This window comes from Orcinus orca, chromosome 10, assembly GCF_937001465.1.
Source record: "Orcinus orca chromosome 10, mOrcOrc1.1, whole genome shotgun sequence".
NCBI lineage: Eukaryota > Metazoa > Chordata > Mammalia > Artiodactyla > Delphinidae > Orcinus > Orcinus orca.
This window is the reverse complement of record NC_064568.1, coordinates 94,688,989-94,704,043: the sequence shown is the minus strand read 5'-3', so window position 1 is coordinate 94,704,043 and position 15,055 is coordinate 94,688,989. Positions and strand designations below refer to the sequence as shown.

General features: G+C 46.3%; 1 long non-coding RNA gene across 8 annotated transcripts in view; it reads right to left on the bottom strand.

Moving 5' to 3' along the window:
- Positions 1-15,055, bottom strand: part of LOC105748168 (uncharacterized) — a 629,731-nt gene that overhangs the window by 386,685 nt on the left and 227,991 nt on the right. The window contains exon 1 of one of the 8 annotated variants that reach the window (XR_007479892.1): positions 12,394-12,489. The exons of the other annotated variants lie outside the window; for them this stretch is intronic. This is a non-coding gene — a long non-coding RNA (uncharacterized LOC105748168). Of the gene's footprint in view, positions 1-12,393; positions 12,490-15,055 lie in introns of those variants that run through there. 8 annotated transcript variants of the gene reach the window in all.

Genomic DNA, 15,055 nt, shown 5'->3' with positions numbered 1-15,055 from the left:
CATGTCCACTACCACCATAACGTGTGGTTTTACTTTGCTTTCTCTCAAGAGGCAGGCGGAACTCCTACCCCATCCACCCCGCCAGTGTCCAGCTTGTAAGCAGAGCTGGGGGCACCTTCTCAGTGCCCATGCTCTGGGGACACAAGAGCAAGGCAACTCTCAGCGCACTGAAGCATGATGCATGGTTTCCCCACCAGGCGGTCTCCAGGTGGACACACCCGCCCTTCCCTTCCATGTGCCTCCAATCCTGCCCCCTCTCAGCACCTTGCACCCCATCCTCCCCGGGCCTGTCCTTAAATCCCACACCCCGTGGAAGAGAAGGGATGAGGGAAGGCAGCACCGCAGCAAGCAACCTAAAACAAAGCCAGGCAAACTGCGCTCTGACCCCTGTGGGGCGGCCAGACGGCCCTTCTTCTGCCTGGGAACGCGGTTCCCTCAGAGAGCCCCAAGCTCCGAGGCAGCGAGAGCGCCTGCCACGGAAGACGAACCTCAGCCTCGCTCTCACTGCCCGATTCCAGCAGGGCTGGAAGACCTCGGTGCACCCTTGCTCCTCTGGACCCTCAGAAAGCTCAGAGCCGTTTATTTGCCTTTGCTCAATCTCCCCTTTTTGCCACCAGGACAGTGTGAAGTCTGGAAATCTGTGCTCAGCACAAGACAAAACAGAGAGAGGAAGAAGCCAGCACAAAATGCTTTCTCCAGCGCGCCGCCTGGGGAGCCAGGCCCTGACTTTGACATGTGCTGGAGGTGTGGTGTCCAAAGTAAACCTTTGAACTAATTTTTTGGAACCTCCAAAAAGACCTTGCACATCAAAGGGGGATCTGATCCCTGCTCCGTGCGTTGCAGGCATGGTTAAGCATTTTGCATGAATCAACTACCTTCTGAAAAAGAAAGGAAGCCCAAACTCAAAGCACATTGACAGCCCTTGGACCCAAATGTGGCCCCGAGCACATGCTCACCACATGGCTGTACCCCCCCCGCCCCCATTCAGTGGAATCAAACCCTCCAGACACGCCCCGGGGTCCCCCATCGCACAGCAGTCATGGCAGAGCCTCTCTCTGCAGCCTCCCAGTTCAGGATACAATGGGGCCACTTGTGGGAGCAGCCTCGTGCCCCTCGCCATGCCTACCTCAAGGGAGCCCGTGTGAGCTCGGACACCAGTCATGAGGACAGCCCTGCAGGGCCGCCCCCCTCTTCCCCAGACGCCAGTACAGGATGCAGTTTCGGGCTGAACAGGGAGTCCTATGTGAGCTCCCTGGCACCATGCCCAGACAGCCACATCTTCTGCCGGCACCAGCACTGGTGGGCACAGCAGAGAATTCCAGCCCCTGAAAGGAGGCAGAACAGGGAGTGTATCCTCAGTCTTGAGATTCTTCTGCCTTCTGCCCTCCTGGAATTAATTCAGTTCACCACAGGCAGCTATGGTGATCAGCAGTGGATGAGCTGAAACTCAGAGGCCACAGTTGCCCCAGCAGTTCCTAGAAATTGTAAGATATTTTCTTCTTGACCAGCCTGAGGAGGAAAGCATTTTCAGGCCCTTACCTACCAGCTGTGCTATCTACAGCCCCACAGCTGGACCATCATTGGAGGGCAGCAGGGAATGGCCCTGGGAGGCCACTTGTGTCCTTTCCAGCCCCTAACAACTTCAACCCACTAACAGCTTTCAAAGAGCTGGGAAGATATCCGACCTTATCATTTCACTGGAGGCACAGGAAACAGTTTGGGGGACAAGATGCTATCATTCTTGGCAACTGTCTTTTTTAAAGTCATTTTCTCTGGTAAGCAAAGTTCTAGGTTCAGGAAAAGGAAAAGGGGTTTAAGACTGCTAATGTAACCTGACAGGTAACAGTCTTAATTAGCAGCTCAAAAACTGCCCACATTCTGTGTTTTTAATTAATAGGCACAATTTCTGTTGAGTTCTACTTCAATAGGAGCTATATAAAACCAATGAGTGGGTGACATTATTCCATTCAAAAAAGAACTATAAGAAGAAAAAAAAAAGCTGAATTAGGAGGTACAGACAAGACAAATGAACTGTTTCTCTGGGCTCTTCTGTCATAAATAAACATTGTTACCTAACACCTCTTGCTGGAAACACTTCACCCCATGACCAATCCATCCCTTGAACCCTTGAACCATTTTAACACCTTGTCATTTTGACCCTTGAGTCCAGACACTGGGGATCCCAGCCAGATACCCTCATTCAGAAAAGACTGATGAAGCGTGCTATATGCCAAGCACCAGGCAGGTACCAAGGATGCTAAGATGAAAGAGCTGGTCCCACTGTCCAAGGAGCTCATAGTCTTATAGAAAATAACCAAATAAGAAAAAAAATGCTGTATGACTGAACTATAAGCATGCTGAGCACAGAAAGGCTGTCTTATTTATTCTTGTATTCCCACAATCCAAGCAAGGTCCAAAGAGCGTAGGCAATTATCAGATGTTCGTCAAGTGAACACAGGGTGAATAACAGGTGCTCCATATGTACAGCAGTGGCACAAAGGAGGGATGATCAACTCTGCTAGGGTGGGGTTTACCCAGAGGTCAGTTATCTGGTGCACAGAGGCAAGACCACACCAAGAGTTCTCCACGTTCTAACTGCTCAGAACCCAAGCAGACCACTTGTTAAATATTTTGATTATTATCCATAGGGAGAGAGGTGAAACCCTGAAGCTGGGTCTTAAAGACCAAGTGGGAGTTTCCCAAACAGAAAAGCTGGGAAGGACATTCCAGATAGAAGCAGCAAGATGGACAAAGCCAAGGAAACCCGAAAGGTACCAAACAAGTTGGGGTGTTCTGAAGAGGGAGGCTGGGCTGACGCACACAGGAGCCAAATCCTGCAGAGCCACATGTACCGCACGCAGGTGCGCAGCCTTCACTGGAAGTCTGCGATCAGAGAGAGACCTGAATGAACCACTTTGACGAGAAGAGAGACACATCTGGGAAAAGACAAGTTGAAAGAGCTTGGAGATGGACAAGTAGAAAGATGTGAGGGGTTGGAACGAAGACACTGGCAGTGGGTTAGAGGGGATCCGTGACTAATGGGGATATCTGGGAGGTAGGCTGTCCTCAGACAGAACTTAGGAGACTATTAGAGGCGAAGGATGAGAAGACAAGAGTTTAAAATAACTTCCATCCTTCTGGTTTGGGTAACTGGGGAGATGGTGGTTCTACTAAGACGACAGGACACAAAGGAGCCCAGGAAGTCTGGGGCAAGGAGATGATGAATTTCTCATGGTGAATGTTGCTTTTGCCATGGAGCAATCTAGAGTTCCAAAGCTCAGGCAGAGGATCTGTCCTGGAGAACTGGACCTCTACTGGCCTAGGATTTGCATGGGGTTTTCTTCTACTGTCTGGTGCAAACACAGACACACCCTCCAAAAAAATTCCGGATGTCATCTCTGATAAGAACATTTCCATGTTTGAGATAAACCTGATACTAATTCAGAAGACACCACAGAGAGCAGTGCATAGAAAGTAGCTGTGACACTGACGAGTTAGTTATGACAAAGCAGACTCCAGCAAGACTTCCAAATAGGGAGAAATGTTCAAGCTCCATTTCTCGTATATGTTCCAAAGAGCACAGAAAGAAACCTCAGTGCTCTCAGTAACCTCAAGGAACCTTTTCTCCCTTTAAAAAAGAAAAGGAAGGGGCTTCCCTGGTGGCGCAGTGGTTGAGGGTCCGCCTGCCGATGCAGGGGACACGGGTTCGTGCCCCGGTTCGGGAAGATCCCACATGCCGCGGAGCGGCTGGGTCCGTGAACCATGGCCGCTGAGCCTGCGCGTCCGGAGCCTGTGCTCCGCAACGGGAGAGGCCACAACAGTGAGAGGCCCGTGTACCGCAAAAAAAAAAAAAAAAAGAAAAGAAAAGAAATAATGATTTTAAAAAGAAAGAAAGAAATCTTCTTAGCACACGTCATCAAAGCCTTAGTCTCTGCTCAGTTGCCCAATCAATCTGAAGCACACAGGGATGGTCCTACCAGACATCTACCTGTTGAATTCTAAAGAAACCCTGAACAGTCAATAGATGGACTACCTTATGATCTCCTTCCCTTTCGATATTTCTTCTTATAATCCTGGTTTCCCCAAGAACCAAGCAAGTCTTACTAAAACTTCACATCAATTAACCTACCACAGATTCAACAAATCCACTCCTATCTGGAGCACACTGGAATTTCCAGGTGGAGAATAAAACCCAGGAAAAGATCCAAACCTATATGGCTGTAGCATAGCCAAAGGGATCTTCAAGATCACCCTGATCTTCCACCAGATCTGCCTATAAATTAAGTCAGTCCTATTAGTCTCATTTTAGTACCTGACTGGGGCTCAGAGAGAATAAGCAACTTGCATGAGATGATACAGCAAATTGGCTTTATGATAAGAATTCCCAATTACAATGGCCAGGAATTCCTGTCATTTTGAGAAGTGAGTTCTAGGCATCCCTGTGAAGAGGGCAGTCTGTATAGGTTATTACTGGACCCTAAGGCCAGATCAGGTGAGATGCCCAGAAAGAGGCACAGTGAAGGGTTTACAAGATCTTGTGTGTTACAAATGTTAGTTGATACTCATTATTTGTGGTAGTTACAGTCTATAAAATTACTGGACCATTGCTCCTAGGGGAAATGCAAAGTTAGGCTCCTGAGAGCCTCTGATCACAGCATTAACCGGTCATCAACTAATCAATACAGAACCTTGTTTTATGTGTGTTTCTGCTTAAAGACACCTCATTCAATATATATTGTTGATTTGTTAACACCGAACTCACGGCCAACAGCCCTATAGCTCATGCCTGAATGAAGATTCTCTAACACGTGTATTTAAGTCACAATCACAGCCTTCTTGCACTTAGCAACACTAGACATCACTTCAACACTACACTAGGGGACCATTTTAAGTAGAAAAATCACCAAGAAAAAGCACCAAACTGTGGGAAATGTGGCACTAAATACACCACGAGAAGGAAACCTGTTCACAGTACTAGAGCTGAAACCAGAAGGCAGAGTGTGGCCTTGTTCAGCCTCAGCTAGAAATCTGTGCGTTGGGTGACTCAAATTTTTCACCACTCTGTGCATGTCCACAAATGACTGTGAAAGTACTATAATTATTGATTTGGGTGGGGGTTATAAATAAGTTTTAGCCAGTAGGTGAATTCGCAAATACAGAGCTGTGAGTAACGAGGATCAATTGTAGGTTGTACTGTAACTCTTTCCTGTAACCCAGCTATTCTGCAGGGAATTTTGGCTAGATGTTTAAACACATCATCATTTAAGTTCAAGGTCATTCAAGCCACTTTCACTTGGGGGAGGGGAGTTTAGTATATCCTTACAACAAAAATTAAAATGAAGAAATGATCAACAGGGTTATTTTTAAAATGCAGTCTATTTTAAATGCTTATGTCTGACAAATTAATGCCTTTAACTCGCAACACTGATATAATGCAATGCAACTGGCACTACCTATAAGATAATTTTTTAATATTAATTCATAGATCATCACAGGCAGTATGGTCTGGAGGAGAAACACACGTTTTCAGTTATATGTCAATCATCTTTTACTTTATCTGGATCTTTCTGTGTCTGTGACCTCATTTGGAGAGAATCCCAATGTCTATATTTGAACTCCTTTGAGAACATGTGGCTCCAGCAGATGATTTTCCTGACCCTCCCTGTGATGGGCTCATAAGTGAATAATGATCCAGGTCTCTTCAAGGAGTCGGTCACTCCCTTTCCAGTTCACAATGCAATTAAAGGAACCTATTATTCTATCTTCTGGGTGACTAGCAACAGAGGCCCTAGGAAGGAAAGAGGCCAGGACACAGTAAAGGAGCATGTTAAACAAAAGCCACAGTTCAGACTGTCCTTCCAGGCTGTGAGATCTGCCCCAAGTCACTTTCTGTCTCCAGGCTTCAGTTTCCTCAACTGGAATTAGAAGATGTTTTAGATCAGTGGTTGGCAAACATTTTCTGGAAAGAGTCAGCTAGTAAATATTTTAGCCTTTATGGGTCAAGAGGCAAAACCAAGGATATTTGTAGGTAATTGTTATAACAAGAAAGAAAATTAATGTCCACAATTTTTTTCCAACCATTTTAAAATGTAAAAGCCGTTCCTTAGCTCATGGGCTGTACAAAAACAGGCAGCGGACTGGACTTGGACATTGGGGTGTAGTTTGTTGACCCTTCTTTAGATCCCATCAGTGCTGCCCAGCAGAAGTTTCTGTGATGATGGAGATGTTCTCTACCTGCACCATGGCTATTGAACACTTGCAATGTGGCTAGGGTGACAGGGGAATTGAATTGTTAGTCTTATTTCATTTCAGTTAATTTAAATTGAAATAGGCACACAGAGCTAGTGGCTAAGCACAGCTGCAGACCTTTCCTCCATTTCCTCAGGCCCTAATACTTCACGGCTCCACAGATCGCTGCCTTCAAGAGCTTCTGTTCTATGAAGTTGGCAGGTGCGGACAAGCTTTGAAGATTTTGCCCTCGTTGATTACTTTGGCCTGCACCGACTTTTTCTTCTCTAGTTTTCTACCATGTCTCTAGTCTGCCATATCCATTCGAATGCTAAATTCCAAACTGGGCAGGGAGGTACCCCAAGGTGTCCCAACAAACTCAAGGGATGCTACAGAGTATTTTAAATTTGAAGAAACCACACGATACTCAACATTTATCTATCTATACTAGTGCAAATGACTACTAGTGCAACATCTATCCAACAGTTCATACACAATGACTAGTTTGTAGCTTCATCATTAGATAGAGCTACATTCCTTTTGATGAGGTCGTATCTTTGCAAAGTTGGGTTTTCAACAGTGATCAAAAGCAAGGCACGCAGTGCTGCCTTAGTTCACTTGCACTGCTATAACGAAGTCCCATAGCCTGGGTGACTTATAAGCAACAGAAACGTACTTCTCACAGTTTTGGAGGCTGGAAGTTTGAAATCAGAGTGCTAGCATGGATGGGTTCTGGTGAGAGCTCTCTTCCAGGTTACAGACAGCCAACTTCTCATATTGTCTTCACATGGTGGAGTGAGAGAGCTCTCTGCAGCCTCTTTCTATAGGGGCACTAATCCCACTTATGAGGGCTCCACCTTCATGACCTAGTTATCTCCCAAAGGCCCACCTCCAAATACCATCACACTGGGGATTAGGGTTTCAACATATAAACTTGGGCGGAGAGGGGGAGAGAGGACATAAACCTTCAGTCCATTGCACATGCCCAATCTGATTCCAAGATTTTCTTAAAGTACAGCTTCTTTTATCCCTTTCTTTCTCTCCACCTCAAAAGCTGTGCCTCTCAATTTTTCTGATTCACAAAGCTCAGCAACTTGACAAAATTCCTGCTACCGATGAGTCCTGACAAGAACTAGGTGAACTTTCTCTGCCAAAATCTGGCTAAGGCAGATTCTGCCTAAGGCTTATGAGAAAACTTTATTGAAGTATTTGACAAATGTAAACTGGGGTCCCTTAGCTCGTCATCAGGAGCAACTGTTTGTTTTATTTTTAGAGGCTTTAGGAGAAGCTCTTATTTTGTTTGTCTCTTCAATGGTTAACCCAGCATTTATTCCTGTTTTTGGAAGGAATGGAGAGAAGCCTGGTTCTGATACTGATCTACATTCTCCCTGCCCGGGAATAAGAGCCCATTACATGATCCTCCCTGCCGGCGAGCTGCCCTTTCTCCACTTGACCTGCAGACACAGTGAGTTAAAAAAGTGACCTGTAATCTTTATGATGTTCTTTCCAACTCCCGGGTTTCCCTGGTGTCCGGCTGCTGCCTACATAAAAGGCAATGAACCTAAACCATTAACATTTTTTTCTATGTTGACTACGGGGGAAAACTGGGATACAGAGCAAGTGCCTACAGGAAAAAAATATATATAGTCTGTGCCCTGTTTGTCTCTAGAACCTTGATCAAGAACCTGAAATCCAAGGTTTGAGCCATGTGAGGAGTCACCTCTGCCAACTACTGAGGCAGCTCAAGGGCTTTGTCCAGTTTTGTGGGGAAACGCCTACAACTAGGGCTGCCGTTGCATTCTACCCCCCACCCAAGAGAGTGGGCCACACACAAAACCTTTCACCATGGGGTCAGGTTTTCGGGTATTCTGTCTTTCAACCTACAATTTCCCTTGGTTGAAATTCAGCCCACTTTACTTAGTTACTCTCTACTCTTTCATCCTGGGGGAAAATCTCTCTTTTCCACTGAAAACAAAAGAAGATCATAAGATCCATTTTACCAAAAGTAAAAAACTCAAGTCCTATTAAAACACTTCTGAATTTTGGCAAAACCCACTGATGGGCTGGTGGTGACAGAGTGTCAGGGGAGGTATAAACCCAGCAGATTCCTTCTCTACAAAAACAAAGTGCTTATATTTAAAAAGCTAAAGGAAAGCTAGATGACCTTCTCACTCTGAAATTTCATGATTCTGTGGATAGTTCTGAAGGATTTCATAGGCTCTCTTTGCTACATGATGGTGGACAAATTCTATAAATTTCATTTCCTTAATTTGGCTCAATTTAGAAATCTACTGTGGGCCCAGAAATATGTCAGGTGCTGGAGATATAAAGATGAATAAGGCCCAGTCCCTGTCTTCAAGTAACTCAAAGAAGAGGAAGGAAACAGATGCATAAAAAATAACTCTAAATGTCCTCCAAGAACAGGGCAAGGGAGTCAAGGAGGAAGAGGAAGGAAACAGATGCATAAAAAATAACTCTAAATGTCCTCCAAGAACAGGGCAAGGGAGTCAAGGAGCTCTAAGGAGAAGATGTTGCCTGGAAGATGGAGCACAGTTCTCCTGGAGCATTGGGTACCAAGGAAGAGCATCTCAGGAAGAAGGGAAGCATGCACATGGGATAGACACGTGCGATGCATTCAAGTAAAAGCAAAGGTTAGCCTTTCTCAGCCTCTTATCTCCCAACTCTGGACTTCCCCTCCAATCCATTCTTCACTTCAAGTCAGAGCCATCTTCCTAAAATGCACCTCTCTTAAAACCCCTTGGTAGCTACTCTTAGCATGGTTTGAAATGCACTCCATAATCTGACCACTCCTTACCTCTCCAGCCTCAACTTAATCACCCAACCAGTCCTCTGTGCCACCACTCTGTTCCCACCACGGAGCCTATCCTACTCCACTTGCTCTTCCAGGACGACTTCGCTTAAGGGTGCCTCCAATAAGACGTCTTTCTTGACTCCCAAGGCTGGTTTAGGTTTTTCTCTTAAGTATCCCTGAGTATCCTGTAGCACACATCAGACGGTTGTATTGTAATGTCTGTGCCCCTGCACAGGACTGTCAGCTACTTAAGGTTAAGCACTCAATAAACACTTGTAGAAGGAAGAAAGGAGGGAGGGAGGGTGAGAAGAAAGTAGAACAGAATCCTGGAAAAATCTCAAATGTAAGAAATAAACTAAAGAAGAACTAAGAGTCAAGGAAAAAGTAATGAGAACGATGCGGGGCAAGAATGGTATCATGGGAACAAAGGAGAAGAGAACTTTCAGGTGGAGTCTCTTCTTATTGTAAAAGAAACACTCTAGAGAAATCAGGTAGCTAATGATTAAAACTGGGTTCTTTGCCCTTCTTTTGTGCCACGGGCCTCTTTGGCAGTATGGTGAAACCAATGGGCCCCTTCTCAAAATAATACTGTTAAATATATAAAATACAATATATGCGATAAATTACATTGCAATACAGTTATTGAAATATTAAAACATTGTATTATGGTCATATATGTGCTTCTTTATTAATGCATTAAGTAACAAGATCCAGCAGTAGGTCCAGAAACCACTGCAATTTCTCAAGAGCAATGAAAGACACAACACTTCATGATATCTACCATAACTGTACTGTGAAAGTGAAATATCTTCGGATATTATTAATACTACTGTGGTTTATTCCCTATACTCACAGCTGAAAGAAATGCTAAATTTCAGTTAATGGTTAGTACTTTCCCCACCAGAATTCACAGACCCCAACCAAGTCACCAAGTTGGCAATGAGGTCCTAGCTGACCTTTGCCTGAGCAGTTTCAGGCAAGTGGAAGGGGCAAAAACCAGAGTGAAAACTAAGTGACAAACGAATGAGAGATGAGAAGAGGGAGGACATGGTTATAGGCTCCTCTTTCCAGACGTTTTAGTGGCCAAAAGAATGAAAAGGCTTGGAGTAGCGTGAAGGAGAAGAATGTCCAGGGGACACAGCAACAGAACAGGCCTTCTCCTTGGGACCCAAAAAGTAATGTCAGGAACAAGGCTAAATCACTGTTGGAAGTAGTCCCCACATCGTGAATAAAGGGCAATAAATCAGGACACGGAGTTATCAGCACTGTTTTTACTAGTGTAGGGAGATGGTGAAGATGTGCACAGGCTTAGAGGCAGAATTGCAGGGAAGAAGAGACAGTCAATGCCAGGGGATTCTTTTTCTCTGAAAAATAGCTATCATTATTTGGAATAAAACAGATAATGGGCTGAGTTTGGAGTTAGTCCGTGATTTCCACTCTCCATGTACTGCTGATTATAGAAAGGACCATAAAAAGAATTCTTCTAGTCTATGGGGAAGACAGAGTCTCCCAGAAACCTGCTCCAGATACAGCTTTACTTGTACAGATGTGAAATGGTCTCAGGGCAACAAAAGTTATTTAACCTAATCTTTTTCTGGGTCAAGATTGAATACTTTCAAAAGCAGTTAATGTCTGAGGCATCAGATGCTAAAAGAAAAGAATGTGTATATGAGAGACAGAAACAAAATTCAAGAAAATGGCAGGACAGACCCAACAGTTACTAAACACAGAACATAACTAAAACAAAAATAGAGAAAGTCTGGGTTTCTTAATAACCACCCTTTTTGAGCCAAAGGAAAAAAAACAAAAAAGGCTCCCGAAATCCGATGAGCTGTACAGTAGGAGCCTTCGGAGAGTTTGGGGAGAAAGTGAACAGAAGGAAAGCTGTGCAGATATGCAAATACCCTATTCAAACCCAAGCTTTGCTTTTCCTGCAACTGAGGGTAATTAAGTAGTTAAAGAGCTGCCTTTGAGCCTCTGCTCCTAACAAACAATCGTGGATTTGTTGGCTAGTTGACTTCATCTGGCCTAAGCCAGATCAAGATAAATCAAATTAAATGTCCACTGACACAAAACCCAGAGCCTGTGTGACACTGGGAGCGACTATACAGCTTCTGTGGGTGTGCAGCTCTGTACCACGACTGGAGCTCAGGTGTTGCTAGACATGAGACTGAAAGAACAATTGTACCCCCCTGTATTCCTCACTGGACATCGTTTATTATGCCTCCCTGTGCAAAGAGCCCAAAGCCCTTTCCAGAAGTGACCTCCATTAGCCTCAGCCACACTTCCCTGAGCCCCCCCAGCCGGCAGCCAGACTGTCTCATCAGCCCACGTTCCAACCCCAGAGTGAGTGGGGGAAAGGACTATATTCAAGGTCACCCAGCAGGTGGAGGCCAAGCCTCGGGTAACACTCACCCCTAACCTTGGGTCTTATCGGTCACAGCACTATTTATCTCAACCTGCAGCCAGGGATATAGCATTAAAAAGAGCGCTTTTCCAAGAGCGTTCAAGGTCGTCCTCTGTGGGACCAACCTGGAGGTCTCCGAGAAGCTAACACAGGGCTTAAGGGGAAAAGATCATATTTTCCAAACCTAAGTGCTTAGGGTTCTAACACCCCACCTTCTAGCTGCGTGGAATAAACTAACTCTGGATTCCTGGAGACAAGATGAATTGAACACGATATAGAAACCAGAGAGTTACACGCTTCTAAGGAGTATGAGATTCCGTCAACCACCAGCTTTGGGGTAACTCCAGATCTCGGGGAGCAAGTCTCCAGCGTAGGGCAGCTGTGCTTTGCGCCAAAGAGCCCCTCGGAACCGTGGCAGCTAACCGGGGAGATTAATGAGCGCCCTCCAGCACTCTCTGCTCCATTTCTGATCAGGGTGCTCTGCAAAAAACCCAAACCGGGCCCGTGAGCCATGGCCGCTGGGCCTGCGCGTCCGGAGCCTGTGCTCCGCGACCGGAGAGGCCACGGCGGTGAGAGGCCCGCGTACCACACCCACACCCACACCCACACCCACACACACACACACACAGAAAAACCCAAACCAGGTGAAGCTTCTGCCCTTAAGAATGTGGCTCGAGGCGCGGGGAAACGGAGCCGGGCCAGCCAGCTACCCGGCGGGGCCGCGGGAGGAACTTTCCCAGGCTGGTCACAGGCACCGGTTTCCAGGCCAGAGGATCCCCGGTGAGCAAGCCCTGAACTCTGACCTACCTGCCGCCACAGGTTTGCCCTGGGCGCTGCCCAGTAACTATTTGATGCGGGCCCACAAACAGTCTGATTCTCTCCTGTCAAGAGCGCAGCTGGGAGAGGAAAGGAAGGGCCCTGGGTGGGGACGGGTGTCTGCACTCACCTCGGGGGCCCACCTTCTAGCGTTTTCTCCCTCCGGCTCCGCGGCGAGCTTCCGCCTGTCGGTCGACCAGAGGCCTGGCACCCGCAGCCCCGCCCCGCCCCCACGCCAACGGCGCCTGCGTACCCCGCGCTCCTTCCCAGAAGTGCTAAGAACCGCGCCGCTTTTAAGAGGCGTCCTCTGTATCTACGAGTTTTGCTTTCACCTGAAGCCGAAAACACCTTGACCAAGTGAAAATGCCCTTGAGGTACTGCAGGTCAAGGCCTCACATGGAATGAGAAGAACGAACAGAGGCTCTGGCTACCCGCCAAACACACAGATCATGAGGGACACCGTTCAAGTTGGAGCAAGTGATCTACTAGCCCCCCTTACTCCACATTTAGTACCTAAGAACTTCTTTAGTTCTTAACACGTGACATTGAATCCAAAGGGAACCCTTCTTTCACCATCTGTTCTTGTGAAATAAAATGAGACATCTACGAAAGGATGGCTAAACGTGCTTTATGAGATCCTTTCTAAAGAAGAGATGGGGGTGGGAACCTCCACATCACCAAGAGAGCTCTTTGCCTCCTTCAGGCTCCTGCCGAGTCCAGCATCCAGTCACCACCGGAGGCCACCACCACGGCTTATCTGCTCGGCTCCTACGGAGGCCCAAGAGCCCTGAGGAAGAAAGAGTCACGCGCAGCTCTGCTCCCAATGCGAGATGCCCATCCAACAGACACCTCCCTGCTGCCTTGCAATCCTTTGATTCCTGCCCATTTCCCCTCTGCCCCACATCCCCCGGGGGCTCCAAAGCTCCTTCCACACCTTCTACCCTTGCCTCCAGCTCCAGCCTGCTTCTCTCTGCTGACCATACCCATTTTGTCTTGTGTCCCTCCAGCCCAAGAAGTACAGAAGACTTCCTCCACTCTTAAGATAGCCACCCCTCCTTTAGCCCCCTAACACCCAATGGACTTCACATCCATGATCATTCTTTCTCCACACCTTTATTCTGGCCCTTTCTACAGCAGTTGCCTTTCTGCCCTGAACCATGTCATTCTTCCCCTCCTAGGGTATAGGCATGGGGAGTTCCCTTTGAACTGCTTCACCTCCCTCCTTCTCAGCCGAACTTGTAATCTCCCCTACCTTACATTTTCTTAGCACTCATTTCTTCCTTACCCTAGGCAGTCTGGCCTACACCACACAGCAGCCCTGAAACCATGCTCTCTCAAATGTCAGCAGTAATTCTCAACCACATCCAACAACAACCTTTTCTCACTTCTCATTCACCTTTAACTCTCTGAAACATTTCACACTTTGGTAACAGCCACCCCACCCCCCAGGTGTCCCCCATTTTGATTTCTGTGGCACTCTGCCCTCCTGGGTTTAACCCCCTGGGTGTTTCCCTTCTGTCTCCTTTATGGGTCCTCTTCCAAAGGTGGGAGGAGGATGAGCCATCATCAAGGCTCATCCTTGTACTTTTCTCATCATTCGCCTTCTCTGAAGTAGCCCATGATCCTCACTGCTAACAGGACAAAGTACCAATTCATTAACCTAGTCTTTGAGGTCTTCCACACGACCCTACCCAGCCCACCTTCTCTCCAACCAGGCTGCTGGCCTCATCCCTGGAGCACAGGCTTTGATCAAGTCCAAGCCTCTACCTGGACCACATCCCTTCTACATTCCTCCTCTCTATCCAAATTTTACTCCTATTTCAAAGTCTAGCTAAACTCTCATCTTGTCTCACTTCTATTATTAACACAAAGAAAACCGGGAAGGTATCTTTACCCTTGTAAATCTCCTCAAAGCCTACAGTAGACATACGGATGCCAAACAAAGTCAAGCAAAAAAGGTATTAAACAATTTATTTAATAAATATACTTAATCTACACATTTAATAAATATACTTAATCTACACATTTAATAAATATACTTAATATATACATTTAATAAATATACTTAATCTAGGCATCCTTTTGTCTTGACCGTCACAGCAACAAGCAAAATGTAGGACATAGTTTTTCTTCAAATATTGCTTACTTTGCGAACATTAGTGATCATAAAGTCGATCATTATATATTACAGTTTTCATTTCATAGGTTTAGGTTGACAAATTCAGTACTAAATAGACCAATTTGTTCCCCCTACTTCTTGGGATTAGGGTAAGTGGTCATTAGCTAGTGGCAGTGTTTCACACTTGACTACGTGGCCTCAATGGATGGCTTTGCCATCGAGGTAGTTTATCTGAAATGGTGATAAGCAGACGTTTCCTATTTTACAAAATAGAGCTCTTTGTTAAAGCATCTAATTGTAAACACCCAGTAACATCACACCAAACACTGTGTTTAAAAGACGACACTGGGGGGCTTCCCTGGTGGCGCAGTGGTTGGGAGTCCGCCTGCCGATGCAGGGGACACGGGTTCGTGCCCCGATCCGGGAAGATCCCACGTGCCGCGGAGCGGCTGGGCCCGTGAGCCATGGCCGCTGAGCCTGCGCGTCCAGAGCCTGTGCTCTGCAACGGGAGAGGCCACGGCAGTGAGAGGCCTGTGTACCGCAAAAAAAAAAAAAAAAGACAGCACTGGTGTAGCTTACTGTTAGAGAAAACAAGCACCTAGGAAAACGATAGCTCTTTTTATTCATCTTTGTTTATAACTTAATCCAAATTTTTATTCTTATTTCACACACT